The sequence below is a fragment of the Macrotis lagotis genome, chromosome X (genome assembly GCF_037893015.1).
Source record: "Macrotis lagotis isolate mMagLag1 chromosome X, bilby.v1.9.chrom.fasta, whole genome shotgun sequence".
In the NCBI taxonomy this organism is placed as follows: domain Eukaryota; kingdom Metazoa; phylum Chordata; class Mammalia; order Peramelemorphia; family Peramelidae; genus Macrotis; species Macrotis lagotis.
Genome location: NC_133666.1, coordinates 299,778,175 through 299,797,553, shown reverse-complemented (window position 1 = coordinate 299,797,553; position 19,379 = coordinate 299,778,175). Strand labels below are relative to the sequence as shown.

The 19,379-nt window shown below is 36.5% G+C and overlaps 1 long non-coding RNA gene across 1 annotated transcript in view; it reads right to left on the bottom strand.

Moving 5' to 3' along the window:
• Nucleotides 1–4,340: 4,340 nt before the first annotated feature.
• LOC141498435 (uncharacterized) overlaps nt 4,341–19,379 on the bottom strand; it is a 102,022-nt gene continuing 86,983 nt past the window's right edge. Inside the window, exon 3 of the long non-coding RNA XR_012471637.1 lies at nt 4,341–5,664. This is a non-coding gene — a long non-coding RNA (uncharacterized LOC141498435). The remainder of the gene's footprint in view (nt 5,665–19,379) is intronic.

The following is a 19,379-nucleotide window of genomic DNA, read 5'->3' as shown; positions in this document are numbered from 1 at the left end:
TCATTTGGAATTTTCTTGGCAAAGATACTAGACTATTTTTCCATTTCTTTCTCCAGATCAATATACAGAGGAAACTGATATCAATAGGATTAAGTGACTGGGCAAGGCCACACAGCAAGTGAATGTCTGAGACTAGATTTGAATTCAGAAAGAGAAGACTTCCTGACTTCACTGTGCCACCTGACTTTCAAGGGTCCTCCCCCCTCTAAATCTATGCTTCCTTTGTTTAGCTTTTCATGGAAAAATTTTTGAATTTTTCCTAGAATTTCTCCTTTTTTCATTTTTTATAATTGATAATGAAGCAATTATGCTATCCATCATAATTGTTCCCTTTGTGACCTTGATGAAATCCTTGAGCCCCCTAGATTTCAGGTTTCTGTAAAATGAGACATTGGAGTAGATGACTTTGAAGTTCCTTCATTCCTAGATTGATAATCCTATGGCCTTCAGGTTATTTAGGGTGTTCTCATAAGGAACAACTGCAGATGGAATGGTTATTTGAAATTCTTTGAACAGCGGCTGCTCTTTGGCCATGATGATGCCAACTTAGTCAATCTCTTTAATTGTATCACTAAGGAGATAACATGCACCCCTTTTCATCTAGCCCAAAACTCCTCAAGCATTTAGAAAATCATTTTCCTCCTCACAGGTTTATTTTGGGTTTTTTGGATTTTTTAAATTAAAAAACTTTTTATTGTAGGTGAAGTAGAACAATTGGTACAGTTTAGATAATTCCATTCTTGTTGGCAGCATCTAAAGCATCATTGTCTGGAGCAAGTTGGTTGGTAGACCTTCTTTCTTTCAGACTGAGTCAGTGTGTTGACCTTAGTCACATCATTGTCATACAGTTTACCACCTGCTTGATTTGATGCTTGTTAGCTTTGACATCCACATCGAAGACTATGGTGTTGGTTTCCTCAATGATTTTAATAGCAGATTCAGTGGCTGAGGGAAACTTAATGATGGTATAGTCATCAAGCTTGTTTCTCCAAGGGAGGGCAACTAGGGGATATAGTGAATAGAGCACTGGTCCTGTAGTCAGGAAGACAGGAATTTGAATCCAGTCCCATTCACTTGACTCATACTGTGTGACTTAGAGCAAGTCACTTGACCCTGATAACCTCATATGCAAGGCCATCTCCAGGTGTCCTGATTCATATCTGGTCACTGGATCCAAGATGGCTCTGGAGGAAAAAGTAAGACTGGTGACTTAACTTCAATCACTCAAATTCAATTCACATGCTTGCCGTGACCTCCCTGATGTTGTGGTCTTCTTTGAAAATGAAGGACAAAACATCATCGTCATCATCTTCTTCTTCTCCTCCGCCTCCTCCTCCTTCTTCAAGGGGCACTTTTACAAGAATATTTGGGCTACCTTCAAAGTCTTAGTGTCCTGGGTTGCCAGAAGATGAAGTAGTTTTATATCTTCTTTTTGTGGCTATGGATATCCTTCAATACAGCCTTCTTGACCTTCAAGACCTTGGACTTGATTTCTGACTGTCTCCCTTGGGGAGACAACTGCTTCCATCTTTGTGCTTTTGTTTGTGTATCCTTTATTTTAGACAAAGACCATGACATCAAGGAGGTGAAACCATGGCATGCAAGTGAGATGGATTTAAGTGAGAGGGTTCAGTGCAGTATCACCAGCCTTACTGACTCCTCCAGAATCATCTGGGTCCAGTGAACAGACATTGATCAGGATGACTGGAGACAGCCAGGGATCAGTGAGACCCTAGTTTTCTAAAGCTAGATCTTTCCAAGGTCACCGTTGGACTGGGGCAACACTCATTCAGTCAGTAAGGTTAGGTAAATATTGTTTAATGTATGTGAATTATTACTATAATATTTTAGGTGTGAATTGAAACAAAGAGCTTTCAAACTTTTCTACAATTCAAGCTATTAACCCATGATACCTTGCCTGGACATAATATAGGAGGTCCAGCTGATCTCTTCCTGCTCGTTCTCTCATGAAAGGTCCTATTTAACCTCCTGAGCACTTTTGTAAAAAGGAGGACTAGAGTTCTGTGTATGGGTAAGGGACTGAAACAATAAGTTGGTTAGTTCATACCTGCAAGGCTCTTGAAATTCTTCTATATGTCATCTTGCTAGTCCAAAATATGAATTGACAGTATATTTGGAAAGAAATTTGAAATCGTTTTGCATCCCTGCTTTACAATGAGGGCATAAGAAAAATAAAAAAAGGAAGTAAGGAAGAAAGAAAACTGAAAGAGAGAGAGAAGGAAAAAATAAAGGGATATAAAATATTTAATAGACAATGTGCACATTCCCTACCTTTCCAGATAATTTCCTAGTTTGCCCCATATGCTATTCTGTAGTCAAGCTGCCAAATAGATTCTCTGTCCTTCCAAAGATGGTCTCATTCCTTGAAGTTTCAGCTTTATAATTTGGCTGATTGGGAGAACTTGGCTGAGGGAAGCATCATCAGAGCTGATTTCTCTTGTTTCTGATTCAAAAGACTTCAGTATGCAACACAAATGATCCATTAGCATCCATTGTTTAGAGTTCAAGAAAACACCTTCTGCTGCATTGTACACTAATGGGTATGGCTTTTTTCTCCCTTTTTCTTCTTCCTTGGTGAAAATAAGCCTCCCACCCTGTAGAGCAGCACCAGTTTTTTCAACATGTGGACACCTTGCATATGACTCGCTGAAGGGGAGAGAAGCTATAAAAAACTGATAAATGAAGATCCTTTCCAACTCTGTTTTGATGATCCTTTGACTTTGGCAGAGTGGCTAAAATAAATTACAAGGATATCAGAGAAATTTGAAGTTTTTGAATCCTCTCAATTCTTTTTGGAGTCAGCAGAGACTGAGGTTTGAGTTCCATCACTGACCTTTACTATTACTTGCTCTCATGACCAAATTTCATTCATTCTCTTTATCCTCTTTAAGGCAATTAGGTTACCCAACAGAAAAATGCAGGGACTTGAGTCAGGGAGGCTTGAATTCAAATCTGCCCTCAGACACTTACTAGCTGTGTTGCTCACTTTACACTTACTAGCTGGGTAAGTCACATATCCGGTTTGCCTCAATAAAATGAGCTGAAGAAAGAAATGGCAAACCATTATTTTTGCCAAGAAAAACCCAAAGGGAGTCACAAAGAGTAGGACACAACTAATGTAACTGAATAATCTTTGTCTACAAAATGGGGATAATAGTATGGTATTGCCTCAAAGTATTATTATGACAATGAACTGAACCAAAATAATGAATGGAAAATCTTTTGTAAATTTAAAGTGCTCTATTGATGTCAGTCATCATCATTATTATTACTCTTATGGAAGTACTATATGACAAAGATCAATTATTTTTTGAGAGACTTTCTAGGTGCTATGGGGGGGAAAAAAGGAAGCTTTAGGAAAGGAGTTGAGACCTAGGATGTAGTCCTAGTTCTGTCCTTTACTTAATGAGTGACCTTATAAGGATGTCATCTTTTTTCACTGGTCTTTGGTTTCATAGGTTGTAAAATGGAAAAGAAGGAAGGAAATTATTATTTATTAAGCTCTTACTGGAGCAGTTAGGTGGTACGGTGGATAAAGCACCAGACCTGAAGTCAGGAATATCTGCGTTCAAATCCAGCTTCATATATTTAATAATTATGTGATCCTGGGCAAGTCACATATCCCTATTGGCCTCAGTTTTCTCATCTGCAAAATCAACTGGAGAAGAAAATGGCAAATCTCTCCAGTATCTCTATAAGAAAATCTCAAATGACTCATGAAGATTTGGACACTACTGAACAGCAAGAAGCTCCTGTAGTGTGCTAGACATTGTGCTTAATGCTTTACAAATATTGCCTCTTTTGATCCTCACAACAACCCCAGGATTTAGGTGCTATTATTGTACTGATTATACATTTGCTGGTAATTGTGACAGACAGGGATTAAGTGATCTACCTGGGGTCACAGAGCCAATCAGTATCTGAGAACAGATTTGTACTTGAGTATTATTGATTCCATGTTCCACGTGCTCTGTCTTCTGGGTCACCTTGCTAACTCTGAGAGGGTGAGCTAGAGGTTTTAAGATTCCTTTTAGCTGATGCCTCAAGGAAAAATAGTCAATAACATCTGGGAAGGTTTGTATGAACTTGATAGAGCTGATTAAGAGTAGAGTAGAACCGAGAAGCCAGGATACAACTTCAACACAATCACGTTGCAAAGACAAAAATCTTTAAAAGATTTAAGAATATCGATTAATGCAATGATCAGCCATGACTCTATAGGATTAATATTGAAGAATATTGCCCATCTCCTGAAAAGAGAGGTGATATACTCTAGCTACGGAATGAGGCACAAATTTTGGACACGACCAATTCAGGAATTTACTTTGCTTGATCCTGCATGTTTGTTACATAGGTTTTGTTTTTCATTATTTTGGGGGGGGTTGGATAGGAGAAAGAGCAAATTAATTCTTCTTAAATGAAAAGTATTTTAATTTTTTAATTTTAATTTTTTTTTCAAGGCAGTGGGTTAGGTAATTTTTAAGTGTCTGAAGCCAGATTTGAACTCTTCTCCTAACTTCAGGGACAATGCTCTAAAGGATAAAAAGCCAATGCTTTAAAGGATAAAAACAGAAAAAATAGCTACTAACCAAAGGGCTGGAAGTTGAATTTGTCTACTTGGCTGCCTGATAAATAAGAGAAACCATAATTAATTGCTGGCAAGATCTTTTCTTGGGAGGGGCATTTTAGAACTCTTTCTGATTGTTCCATTTCTGACTGTGGGATTGATTTTATATGGGATTTTAGGGTAGCACATCTAGACCAATGTTGCTATCTTCCCCTTTGAATGATCCCCTGGTCATGAACCTGTTATTTTAGAAAGGAGAGACACAATATGGTATAATAGAGTCCTGACTATGGAGTTAGAGGTTCTGGGTTCAAGTTTTTCTTTGATTCTACCGCTTGTACTACCATGAGTAGGTCAATTAATCTCCTGGATATCAGTATCCTCATCAATAAAATGAAGACTGGACTGAAGTAGTAATATCAAGTTTATTTAAAAAATGAGGTGATTAATCCATACATAAGGAAATGGCCACCTATGGGCATTTTAAAAAGTAGCATAAACTATATTTTATTTATTTTAATATTCCCTAATCTATATTTTAATCTGGGTCAGGAAAAGAGGAGTGTTGCAACTTCATGTTGCCTATGATCGCCATGTTCAACATCTTTGGACTAGAAGACCTCTGAGGTAGTTAATCTTCCACCTCTAGAATGATCTTCGACTGTGCTCACTTAAACTACAGATTAGTCTAGCATTCACAGAATTGTAGAGTAGAGGAGATTTATATAGCAATTACACTAATTTCTTTGTGGATACACTGAGGTTAAAGGAAATGATCCCACAGAACAGAAATCTTTTGATTCCCTATCCAGTCTTTCCATTATTGGTTTTGATCTGTCATGACCACTTTGCCTATCAACTTCTCAGAACTGATTCTCTTTCTCCTTGAAGTGGCATCTTTGTATCATGCATGATTTGTTGTTCTTCATGCTTTGGACAAAGGGTTTCATATGGTGACTGGGGTTCATAGATGCTTTCATCATCCACATCCCAAGTTCCTTTGCTCCTTCGTGTCCATGATGCATACCTCTGAACCAATATTTCTTTTATTTATGTTGGCTCCTATTACCTATAGCCTAGAAGAGATAAAAGATTCAGTGATTCAGTAACCTGCCATGTTCATAATACCCCTCCTGTCTGGTTAAAAAAATGATTTTTGGTTGTGGGGATAGGAGAAGTGGAACATTACAGATCCAAATAATATCGAAAACTGGCCAAACCCTAGGGAGGGAGAGACAATAGTTATCTTCTCTGTTCCTTGCTAAAAAAACCCCAGAGATGGTCAGTTAAGACTTGCTGCATCTTATAAAAAGGCGTTGGTGGTGAGGAAAGTAAGCTGGACTAAAAGTCTGAAGAACTGAGCTAGAACTCTGCTCCTTCCACTTATTAACTATGTGAGCTTAAGCAAGCTAATTCATTTCTCTGGGCTCATCTATAAGGTGAAAGAATTGGACCAGACTACTTCTAAGAGCTCCCTAACTCTAAATTCACAATCTAATCATCTTGAATCTTCTCTGATTTAATGAAAGCAAGTTGTTTTTAGCCAGTCTGTCTAGTTTCCCAGATGAATACACATCTTGTATAATCTACAATAGTATAATAGCTCATATTCACACAACCTTTTATGGTTAATGAGTTCTTCTTGTACATCCTCTCATGTGAACCTTGCAACATTCCTAAAAGATAGGTAGACTATTAACAATCTTCTCATTTTTTCAGATGGGGAAATTGAGACTCCAAGGGATAAAATAACTTACCCAGTGTCATATAATTAATGAAAGCAATATCTAGACTCAAATTCAGAGTTGTAGATAGATAGTAGATACATACATACATACATACATACATACATAGAGGTATAGAGATAGAGGTATAGATATGGATATCTTTGTATATACTCGAGTTTTTTTCTTTCAAATCTTCTTTCCTATTTAAACAAGGCTAATTATAAACTCCTCAATTTTTCCCATCCAAGCTGTGATAATTATTGTCTTCTGTGAGATACTGAATGTCAGAGGCCATATTTATATAGTGCCCTGAACAATATTTTGTACATAAAGGTACTCATGGCTTGATGTTGTAAAAGCTTTAGAAATTTAGTTCCTGAATTAATGGTTTTTGAATTGAATTGAAACTTCAGTTTGAAAGCTGATAAGGGAAAGTCCTTTCTCCCTTCCTCCTTCCATTCTCCATTCTGCTTATTAGAGCTATCTGGAGTTCATAATTCTTTCCAAATAATTAAAGGGCAGGAGGTGGTGGGGGGGGAGTGTCTTTATTTTTTGCTAAAGTATTCCCCCATTAGTTTGGCTGGGTATTGAATAAATCTAGGGTATTTGTGTTGATTCACATATGGCAGAAATCTTTAAAAGTAAAAAATTCCCAATTTGAGTTTCAAATGAATTGAAGCCATTGTTTGTTCTGGGGGCTACTAGAACCCAGTAATAATCTACAGAATTCCTCCATTTAATGTGAATTTTGTTCAGTCTTTTAGAAGGAAAGATCTCTGGAAGGACCTGAGGCATTTTTAAAGAATCAGAGAATCATGTTGGCAGAAACCTTAGAAAGCTTCTAGTCCAATTCCCTACCTAATGTATGAATCAAAGACTGCAAGAGTGCCTTTGAAGTAGCCAGAAAAAGCCTCCCCCTTTGGTGGTGGATGACTGTTCCCAAGGTAGAATGTGTCATAGAGCATCAACTCTGAGCTAGTTCCCTATGATGCAACCTGAACAAAACCAATTCTATCTCTCAAGTTCATGTATATAAACAATCCCATTCTTCCTTTATATCAGTCAAAACAGAAGTAGATTGTATGGGCAATACAATGCTTCGAGGAAGATATTTGTCCGGACCTATAGGTGAGTCTGTCTTGGGGAGGATGGGGGATGGAGACCCCAGAAAGGTCCAACTTACAAACCACTTAACAGGCATAGGAAAGGTTAAATTCTTAAATGTCAAACCACAATTCTCACCCCTTGGATCCCCCTGCTCTCTCTCCACTGCTGGTTTTGGCTTTTTAATATTTTATTGCTGCCTGTGACAGCTCCTTCTCCAAGTGTTAGATCTGCAATTTCTCTTCCTTTTTCTCCAAGTCTTTGTACCTTTTAGTCTAACAACAAAGAAGAACAAAGATACTAATTATACCCATAATCATTATTATCTGAAGAAGTTCCCAGTAATTAAATTTTAAAGAAAATTTATTTAATGAGCTTTCTACAGTCACATCCAAGCAATCCACATTCAAGTAGATAGTGATGAGTATGAAACAGCACTAATTGGGATGACTTGATAAAAAGCTCCTACTTCACTACTATGTTTTTAATAATTGTGTAATTACATAGAGAATTATTCCTGTAAATATCACTTGTTTTGTATAGAATGGAGGACATGAAGATGTGTTCTATCTGGAGCAAATTTCCAATATTTTGAAGCTGTATCTTCTTGTGTCAGCTAAAAAGTTAATACGTATGTCTTAATTACACAAACACACACACTCTCGCTCACATGGAATATACACCTTTCATTTGCATGAGTTGAGAATAAGTGCTTAGCTTAGTAGAAGGCAAGGTGGAGAGAAATAAATCTTCTCTCAGGGAGTGCATGGCCATTACCAGTGAATGAAAATGAAAAGCGTATTTCCTCGCACATCTCCTAATTACCCCATAAGAGAGGCGTGATAAATGGTGTAGACTATAGTGGTGTTGTCGCACCTATATCATTTCTTGTGATTCATAGGGCTTTAGAAATGTTATCACATAATATTGTGAATTTGTGCTTTTCATTCTCAGTTTGAAAATGAAGAGATGCTCTTTGATACCAATGGAAAGTGAGGAGTTACAGCTCAAAGCAGGTCCCCAAATCCATGCCAAGTGAACTCTGAGCTGGCTAGTACTTGACAGACTTGAATAAAGGCTTGTTATAATAAGAAGTAGTGGAAGGCACCATCAATCAATCAGTCAACCAGCAAACATTATTAAGCATCAACTCTTTCCCAGGCACTGTGAAAATGAAACAGTCTCTGACCTCAAGAAACTTAAATTCTTTCTGGAGATATAATATCTACATTATAGGCATATTAAAAATAGCTGAAAACGAAATACAAAGTAGTTTTTAGGATGGTGTATGAGACTGGGAGACAAGATAGGTTCCAGTACCAGAATGATCATGATCTGAGTCTGTAGTTCTGTGATTTCAGTTGCTATCTCTGTTATCTATCCTTTATTATCTCCTACAAAGAAACTGCTAACTTAGTATTGCTGCATCTTCCAATAAGGACAACAAGAGAAAACTGGAGCAGTTTTCAAACCAAGAATCCCGCATTTTTCTAGATAACCAGAACATCTTTAATAAATATTAACTATGGATCATAAGGGCAGCTAAGTGGCTCAGTAGAAAGAGTACTGGTTTTGGAGTCAGAGAGACCTGAATTCAAATCTGATATCAACCACTGATTAACTGTGTGACTCTGAGCAAGTCATTTAAACCAGTTTGCCTCAGTTTTTTTAATCTGTAAAATGAGCAAAAGAAGGAAATGGAAAATTATTCAAATATCTTTACCAAGAAAACCCCAGATGTCAAAAAGAGTAAGACATGACTGAAGTGACTGAATAACATCATTTTGAAGCACTAAGGGGACCATTCAATTCAGAGTCCAGAAGAATTAAAATTCAACTTCAGCTATTTACCAGCTATGTGACTCTTGTTTATCCTCCATTTGCCTCAGTTTCCTCATCTGTGAAATGGGAATAATCATAGTACCTTTGTTCCATACCATTCAGATGAATGACCACAGGGAAATATTTACATATTCTGTAAATGTCATGCTGTCCTTGAATTGTAATTTGGTGAAGGACTACTGCTGGTGGAGCAGATTTTTTTATTATGTGTGTGAGAATTACTGATGGTAGATAATATATACACACTATTTAAAGAACACTAAAACTCTATTCATTTGATGATATGATAGAAAGTTGCGAGAATAAAATGAAAAAATATTTAGAATGTACTTTGCAAATCTTTAAAAGGTTAGTAATTATTGGTTATTATATATCTGGCATTAAATTATACATATACATACAAAGACACACACACAAACACACACACAAACACACACACAAAATTAGTTTAGAAGAGAAGCAATGGCAAAGGAATGATCCAAAAACTGGCAAGGTCTCTATTTTCTAACTCAGTTCATGATCCCTCTTTTCTTCTCCCTACAATCCATATATAATTTTGGGTTCTGTAAAGAGAAAAATGAAGTGAGATGGTCGAAGGTGGGCTAAGAATTCGCAGAATCGCACATCATTAGCTTCCCCAACCTCAAGCCCTGCAAATAGATTGAAAAAGGACCCATGTGACTCTAATAGAACCATGAAAAGCCTTGCAACTTTGGAGGCTAGTTGCTCTGTCTTATTCTACCATCAAACTGAGATTGGGTCTAAGTAGTTAGGTCAAAGTATGTCTTGAACAAGAGTTTACTAGTATGTTTTTAGTATTATTCTCCAGATCAACTTCAGTTCTATCATCAATAAAACACACTTTGAAATGCTTTTTTTTTTTTGACTGGAGTAGCTGCCAAGAACAATGGACATGATGTCAAGACTTGGGGTCAAATCCTGCATCCTATCATCTATTCCTTTAGATTATTTACTTCACTTTTCAACATCTCAGTTTCCACAAAAAGACCCCATGAGAAATGCGATTAGAAATAGAAGAGTCTGTATTGAAATTCTATCTCTGTCACTTGCTACCTATGTGACTTTGGGCCATCTACTTATCCTCTATGAGCCTCAGTTTGTCCCGCTGTAAAATAAGGGATTAGTTTCTAGGTCCCTCCTGGGTCTAAATCTTAGTTTCTGTGATCTGTATAATAAAGAGGTTGGATTGGATAATCTAAGAAACCTTTCCAAACACCAACATTTTAGGAAATGACCACAGGGAAATATTTATATTTTCTGTCCCTGAATCATAATTGAGTATAAATAAAAGGAAGGACTAAGTCTCTACTTGCTGGTGAAGTAGATTTTTTTTGTGAGAATCACTAATGGTAGATAATATATACACTCCATTTAAATTACACTAAAACGCTACTCATTTGATGAGATGATTCAAAGTTAAATTTAACAAAAAGTATCCAAAATATCTGTCCATGCCAATAGATATGAGAAATAATAATAATAATAATAATAATAACAACAACAACATATTTATATAGCTAGCCTTTTAAATGGTACAAAACACCTTAGGGATATTAGGTTTGGGATATTTGTTCAATTTCCACAAAAATGTCTCCTGGGACATCATCACTTGTCTTGACTTGTGTCTTGTCTCCAGACTCCAGTGATTCTGGAGAAGAGAGGGAATCTGACAACTTTGCACAGCTCTGCTTCACTTCTATTCAACTTATGAACAGGTCAAACTATCACACTCATGATGTCATTGGTTCCTTCCAAGACATGAAAAAACTTTTTTTAAATTTCCATGACCCAATAGGAATTCATATTTATAGATCAGGTAAAGAAAATGACAATTATATATGATTCAGAGACCTGCCAAAATGACTTAGGTCACTCTAATTATAGAAGTTCCTTTTGAAATTATCTTGAAAAATTCTTATCAGACCCCAGATTTCATAAATACAGCCTGAGTAGATTTCAAATTCTGCATTACTCTGCTGTGGGCCATCAGTAAAGATATACCCATTAAATCATAGTCAAATGAAGGAATAAGAAAACTATACCTATTCCTTTAAGCAATTAAGGTTCATTTGGAATTTTGTTTTATTTTTAAATTTTGTCTTAATTGTTACAATGTGAGTATTAAATTACATGCCTAAGGAAACACAGGGAACATCAACAATAGGATTCAAAATAAACCTTGTGCTTTTTACCTACTAACCTGTTACTCTTATGCATGGGTGAGTCTTTAAAATGATGCCTTATGGGTTCAGTGTTAGGAAGGTTCTACCTAATTGGAAAGGCTTTGAGTATGGTGCAATGACTGTAAGTCTGTCCTCCAAAAAAAAAAAAAAAGCAAAGACATTCAGCACTTTAGTGGCAGTTGATTAATTTTTTGACTACAATTCTCCAAGACCATCTCCTATGGAAACAGTATTATGCTGGTAAAGTTTAACAACTATAGCTCTCCAAAACAATAAATCCAGCTCTAATTTGTAATGTTTTCCAATTTCTGAAAATTTTCTCACTGAAAATATAACAATTAGCTTTCCTGATTCTGTTCAAAATGGCTCCATTGCATTTCTGCTTAGACAAATTACAATCTACAATAGGGAGGAGAGCATCCACAAAAGTGGAATCAGAATCATTGATTTGGAGACGAAAAGGACCCAAAAAGTCTTCTATTTCAACCTTCTTATCTCATGGACAAGGAAACTGAAACACAGGTTCTTACATAATGTCACAAAGATGCTGATAGAATTGGAATTTGAACCTAGGATCTTTGACCCCAGGCCCAGAGTTCTGTCCTTTGTACTCAACTGCCCTTATTAAAGTGAGGACATTCGGGCATGTCAATGATATTTTGAGATTATGCCATTATGTTCCCCAGAGCTAATATGTTCTGCCTAATTATGCTCCAGTATATTTAAAGATTTTCATGTTTTTAAGATCAACAAATATTAACCTACCACACTACCTATAACTCCTTTGGAGAAGAGAATTCTCCTTAATAAACCAATGTCACAGAAAGTTTGAAATGATTCTACTAGAACTGACTTTAGGTTCTTCCAGAGACAGCTTACAAATGAAACAAAAAACCACTACAAAAAGACCCGGAAAGTAGTTTGAAAGGGACTCATTGAAGCTGTCTAGCTCTGCTGCTTTCCTTCCTCTGTCCCTGACAAATGAGGGAGATGTCACAGCAGAAAAATAAACAGCTTAAGAAAATGGATTTTGATTAGTAGGGAAATGACACTGATTGTGGATTTCTAGAGCTGCTCTCATTCTTTCATTCCTCTCACTGAGCCTCTTCTTTTTTGCTCTTCATGTTGTCTGAGTTATAAATGCCTTTTCATTTCTTTGTCTAGTCTTCATCTCGTAGATTTCCTGGGACCTGTAGCTATGCTTGGCTCTTCTTTTTGTTTTTCTGCATTCTTTTCTCCTGATATCTCTGCTCCTTATTCCTTACATGACCTTAGACTAGTCATTTCCCTTTGAGACTCAGTCTCCTCTTCTGTATAATAAAAGGGTTGCATTATATGACCTCTAATATAGAAATCCTATAAACTGATAAATTTATTAATATTTAAGTGGTGTTACTGAAAGAACCCTGGAAGCTTGGAGTCAGAAAACTTTGATTTGACTCCTCTTTGCAACTCTGGACAATTTACTTTACTGCTCTGTGACTTGGTTTCTCCATTTGTAAAATATGGAGACTAATACCTGCCCTGGCTATATCCTAGTGTTGTTGTGAGACTCTCATGTTGTGCCAGCTATGAAGTGCTGTAAACTATAAACTATTAAGTGGTTTCTTAATGGGAGTCACTGCTGTTCCCAAGGTTTCACTAAATATTTTTCTTCAACTTCATCAAGATATCTCATACATATTCTTCCCCATCCAAAAGCTGGTCAGTAATGGGTACCTAGGGGGAAGGGAAAGTCAAATGATTTGCCATTTCTCTTTCTTAGTAGCTAGTTTCTTTCCATTTAGAATTTTTACTTCTGACACTCCATTTCTCTTAGTCTCATCACAGACCTCACAGCTTGGCTAAATTGCAGCATTAAGTCTCATAGCTTGTGATAATCTAGCAATAAATTGTATTTCTCAGTTATGTAGAGCACTGCATTCATATTGTGGGGTATATTCGGCAACCAGAACACTATATTATAGCTGTTTCGGTGTCTGAATGCAGGGACTCAGTGTCTCTTGCCAGACACTTGGCATTCCATTAGTTAATAAATAGACCGTTTCATTGAGGGTGTGCATTAGCATCTGACACCGGCTGGCAGACGGAGCCTTCTTGATTGATTAAAATATACATTTAAATATATTCCCTTAATTTATATCAGTTGCAAAGTGAGGCAGTTATCTTTATAACTCAGAGCATTAGCGTAAATTATTTAGTATCTTCGTTCTAATTTGCACCATATTATAATATCTATCTTGATCTCAGAACTAAATAAATCATCTGTCCCAAATTCTAACCAGGCTGGGAGGTCTGAGACTTTTTTTAACCTCTCCAAGCTTTACCTCCTAACTCTGCTGGAGAAGATTGAATCGGTGAGGAATGGCAAAATATAATTAAGAGAATGAGTTGAAATTGAAAGATTTTAATGGTCCAGTTTAAATAAAAGCAAAAAGTTGAGATTCTGAAACATTTTCAACTAAATATTTAATGACTCTGCATTCTAAATCAAGATTTTTCTGGGTTTTCTCAGGAAATAAAACACTTCTAGGCTTCCATTTTGGTTAGAAATCAAATATTAAATAACTACTATATGTATCAGACTGTGGGCTCCCTGAGGACAGGAATCATACCATTTCCTTTGTATCCTCTCCTAGAGCCTCTATATTTCGAAAACTGTTTGCTTCATTTGGTTTGGAAATTATGAACATTTACTATGACAAGATTTGTAAAAATGTTCTTGCATTTATTGGATGAAAGTTATGACCAGTCAATTGTGATGCTCAGAAGACATATGAGGTCTAATGTTTGCCAGGCAACAGGAAATGCAGAATAAAAATCAGGGCTGATAGAGAATTCACAATTATCTCAGTAGAGATAGCTGTAGAGAGTAGAAAAAGTGAAGAGAGATGAACAAAAAAGAAAGGAAAAGGAAAGGAGAGAATAGGGTAGCCTAGGAAAGGGAAGGGAAGAAAACAGAAAGGAAGGTAAGGAAATAATAGGGAAGGGAGGCTGATGGTAGGGAAGGAAAGCTGATGGAAGGGAAGGAAACAAAATAGAAGGGAGAGGGGAAAGAGGATAGGAAAAGGGAGAGGAAGAATAGGAAGAAAGGGTGAAGGAAGGGAAGGAAAAACAAGGAAAGGGAAGGAAAAAGATGAAAAGGGAAGTAGTAACTGCTAGTAGGTCAAAGCAAATGAAGACTGAGACATACAGTGTAGTTGGAGCCTACATGAAGGACATTTACAAAGTATCAGTAACACTAGTTTCAGATAGACCGCATTAAGAATGTCCAGAACCTTGAGAATAGATGCTTGCTGAGGATGAGAATAGATAGGACTTGCTGAGGAATTGCTAATATGATTGTTGTACTAGATTCAACAGGATGTGATAATTGATTAGATATGTGAGATCAGAGAAAATGAGTATGGAGAATTACACTGAAGTTGTCAACCTGAGTAACTGGTAGAATGGTGGTGCCCTTAACTTCCCTTAAAGAGGGAAGTTCAGAAGGGGCATGCATTTGAAAGGAATGCTAATGAATTGCATTTTGGAAATGTTGAATTTATGATACCTATTATACATCCAGGTCAAGGTCTTCAAAAGAAGATAGTGATCCAATACTGTTGCCTATGAGGGTGGCTAGGCTTGGATTATAAAGATCTCGCCCTAGATATGCTCACTGGACTCATAGCAAATGATGAAGTCAGCATGAAAGAGGATAGAGAGGATTCATGATAATGTTGAAGTATACTCAAAGTTTGGGGGTATATGACCTCTGAAAGTAATTCCCCTCACTCCTATTAGGAGACACAGTGGAAAGAGTGGAAAAAAAAAGTATTTTGAAGCCCTTCTCAAGTCATCACCAGGATCTACCCAACCCCCAAATCTTTCAGCTAATGTCCTCTTCTTCCTTTTTCTCCCCGCTCCATTCCCCTCTTTCTACTGGTGATCTGGTTAAGATTTTTATTAATACTTAGCTCAGTTCTTGAACATAGTAAATCCATAAATAATTTTTAATTCATTCATTTACTATTCCATTCTGGTTTATTTGAGAACTAATCTTAGTTGGTGACATTTTCTATTGTTGTCTCTAAGCTGTTATGAGTCAATATGTTTGGGTAAGACTTTTAGGGGTGGGAACATCAGGAGAATATGGCAACAATCAGTAGACAGAGATGTTGACAGTCAAGTAGCAATGTCAGAAAATCCCCAAACAATAGCTTCTCTCAAAGAATTCATTCTAAGAATGGGCAGCAAAGAGAAATGCTCTAGAGAAGTATGGCATGAGAATGGTTGGGTGGTGCATTAAAAATAGTGGTTTGTAGGGGAAGTTCCTTTTGGTGTCTAGCAAATGGTATCTGGGATCTAACCTTAGGGACTGACATTAAGAGCAGGTATCTAGCCACTTGAAAGATTATTCCCCTTACAAAGCTTGATCAAAGACAAGATGAAAATAGGGTATAGGGTGGGAATCAATACACTGCTTCAGTTACAAAACAGGGGACATGATCTTAATGAATGGAGAAGGAGCATACATGTTTGAACTCTAATGGGAGGGGTATAAAAATCCTAAAGGTGAATAGTAGTGGCAAGAAAAATCTGACATGTCTAATATAGCAATCTGCAAGTCCCTTCATTGTCTCTATCTTACAAAGGAATTAGTTTAGGGCCTGGGGAAAGAAATCTTAAGGTAGAGAGCTAGGCTGGTCATTTTAAGAGCTCACTTCCTGTCAAGTAATAGAGACAGAGACAGATTTTTAGGAATTTAGACAATAGGATTCATTCCAAAATATCATGAGCTGTATCTAGATGCTCCTAAGTAATTATCACTAGAGGTCTTCAAGAAAAGACTATGAATGATCAATGGTAAGGGATATTTGGGGGGGAGATTTGAGGACCTGTCTTTTTTTTATTAAATATTATATTTATTTGTTTTTCTAACTACAACTAATGGTAATTTTCACCAATCATTTTTTGCAAGATTTTCAGTTTCACATATTTCTTACTCCTTCCCTTCCCTCCCCCAACAGAAGGCAATGTAATATAAATTATATATATATATGAAACCATGTTAAACATGGATCCATGTTTTAATCATTTTGTGAGATAAGAATCAAATCCATAGAGAGGACAAAAAGTCATAGTACATAAGACAACTTCTACAAATTGAAGATAGTAAATTTTGGTTTATATTTAGACTCCACAGTTTCTTCTCTGGATATGGATAATATTTTCTATTACAATTCTTTTAGATTTGTCTTTGATTATTATACTCTGAAATGTACAAGTCTATCAAAGTTGATCATTCAATGCTGCTGTTGGAGTATATAATGATCTTTGGTTCTGCTCATGATCAGGGATATTTTTAAAAGAGGAATTATGTTTAGATTAAGACTGGACCAGATGGCCTCTGAGGTTTCTTTGGAGCTCTTGAGTTTGAGATTCTGTGATGTTTTAATATCACAAAATCACTGTAAATGATTAGTGAGGAAACAACTATTTATTAGGTACCAACTGGATTCTGCTGATCATTTTACAAATATTTTACAATCCTGTCAATTTTTATGATGATAATGACAAAAATTATAACAAGCATTTATGTAGGACTTTTAAAGTTTGAAAAGCACTTTTCATATGTTAATTCACTTGATCTTCCCTAGAGTCTTGGGAGATAGTTTTTATTGTTATCTCCATTTTACAGTAGAGGAAGCTGAAGCACTGAAAGTTAAGAGATTTTTCCCAGTGTCACATACCTTGTGAGTATCGTTGGGAAGATTTGAGTGAGTGATACCTAGTTGATTATTCTTGAAGAATGTGGTGGTATATGGCAGGTCGAGTGAGGAAGAAGGCATCTTATAAGTGCTTGTTGATTAAGAAATCAAGTAAGGTTTTATAGAAAAGAGAATTATGATCTGTATTTAAGTTGTTCCTTGAAGAATAAATAGAATGTAGAAATAGGAGGAAGGGGAAGGCTTTTGTAGTTAGTCAACTAGCATTTATTAAATGACTATTTTGTACCAACCACTATGCCAAGTGGATACAAAGAGAGGCCCAAAACAATAGCTTTTCTCAAGAAATTCAGTCTAAAGACAAGACAACCTACAAACAACTACAGTCAAAAAAGCTAGAGACATCACAGAAGGAAGACACCAACATTGAACAGTAATGGATTTCGGGAGCAGCTAGGTGGCACAGTGGATAGAGCACCAGCCTTGGAGTCAGGAGTACCTGAGTTCAAATGCAGCCTCAGACACTTAATAATTACCTAGCAAGCCACTTAACCCCATTGCCTTGTAAAAGCCTTAAAAAAAGAGTAATTGGTTTTTTGAAAGGTTTCTTTAAGAAATTGGGACTTTAATTGAGATTTGAATAAAGTCAGGAATGATAGGAGGCAGAAATGAAGAGTGGGAGAATTATGAGAAGGGGAAATAGCCAGGGAAAATGCCCTGAACAAGAGATTAAAAAGAAGTAAAGTGAATGAAAACCCATTTTTTGAGGTTCTCTGCAAGAAAATCAGCATTACTGGAAGAGAATAAGATGCAAAAAGACTGGAAAGATAAGAAGGAACTAGATTTTTGAAGGATTTTAAATGTTAGAGCACTTTTATATTTGATCCTGGAGGGGAAAGGGGGAGTATATTGAATAGGAGGTCAGATCAATTTGACAGCTGAAAGAAGGCTCACCTGGAATAGGAAGAGACTTGAGACAGAGAGATCAATCAGCAGATTTTTTCAATAGTCAAGGTATGAGATGATGAAGGCCTGTACCAGGTGGTGGCAATGTCAGGAGAGAGAGAAGGGGGTATAATTGAGAGATTTTATGAAGATAGTAAAAATAAGATTTGGGGGTGCAAGGACAGAGAAAGTGAAGATTGGAGGATGACACCTAAACTGTGTATAAATAGGAGAATGATGGTATCCTCAATAGTAACTAGAGTCAATTAGAAAGAGGCAATGATTTGGGGAAGATGATGAGTTCATTTTTTAAGGTAGTCAAGTACTTAACTATGATTCACACATTACATATGGACTAAAAATGAGCAATCTAAAAAAAGTAGTCCTGGTTATACATCACTTTGTAAGGCTTGAATGATTGAAGAAACAAGATTTTATGGCAAGACTGTCCAACCAATCAACCCTGATGCAGAATTCTCTTTAAGAAACACAGTTCATAGAAATATGCTTTGCATATTGGCACATGCATAACCGACATCAAATCACTTGCTTTCTTAATGAGAGGGGAGAGGAGGAGAGGGAGAGAGGGAGAGAATTTATAACTCCAATTTTATTTATTGTTTTTTGAATTTTGCAATTTTCCCCCAATCTCGTTTCCCTCCCTCATCCCCCACCCTTCACAGAAGTCAGTCTTTACATTGTTTCCATGCTATACATTGATCAAGCTTGAATGTGTTGAGAGAGAGAGAGAGAGAGAGAGAGAGAGAGAGAGAGAGAGAGAGAGAGAGAGAGAGAGAGATCATATCCTTAATGGTATGATAGTATTCAAAGGGCAATCATGTGGAATAAAGTTTAGAATCTTTGTTTGTTTGTTTCCAAAGGACAGAATGGAAGCTACAGAAAGGTAGGTACCTTGTAAGGGGAAACTTCCTAGTAATTTGAGTTCTTCCAAAGTGGAATGGACCATATCTGAAGTTACTGAGTTTTCCCTCCCTGGAAGTCTTCAAGGGAAAGCTAAGTGGCAATTTATCCAAGAAATTGTAGAAAGGATTATTTAATAAGTAAAGGTTAAATTCTGTGAGTTTATTCATTTGGAGAACCAAGAAAAAAGAATATCTTTTATCTATCTTTGCTTCTTTTTCTCAATTAGGTGTTGATTTAGTTAAAGCAATTAACAATAAAGTGAGTGGCTGGAAGTTTTAACACTTCTGGGGTATTGTATCTAGTTAAGTCAGAAGAAAATTTAGTTGGTACAAGG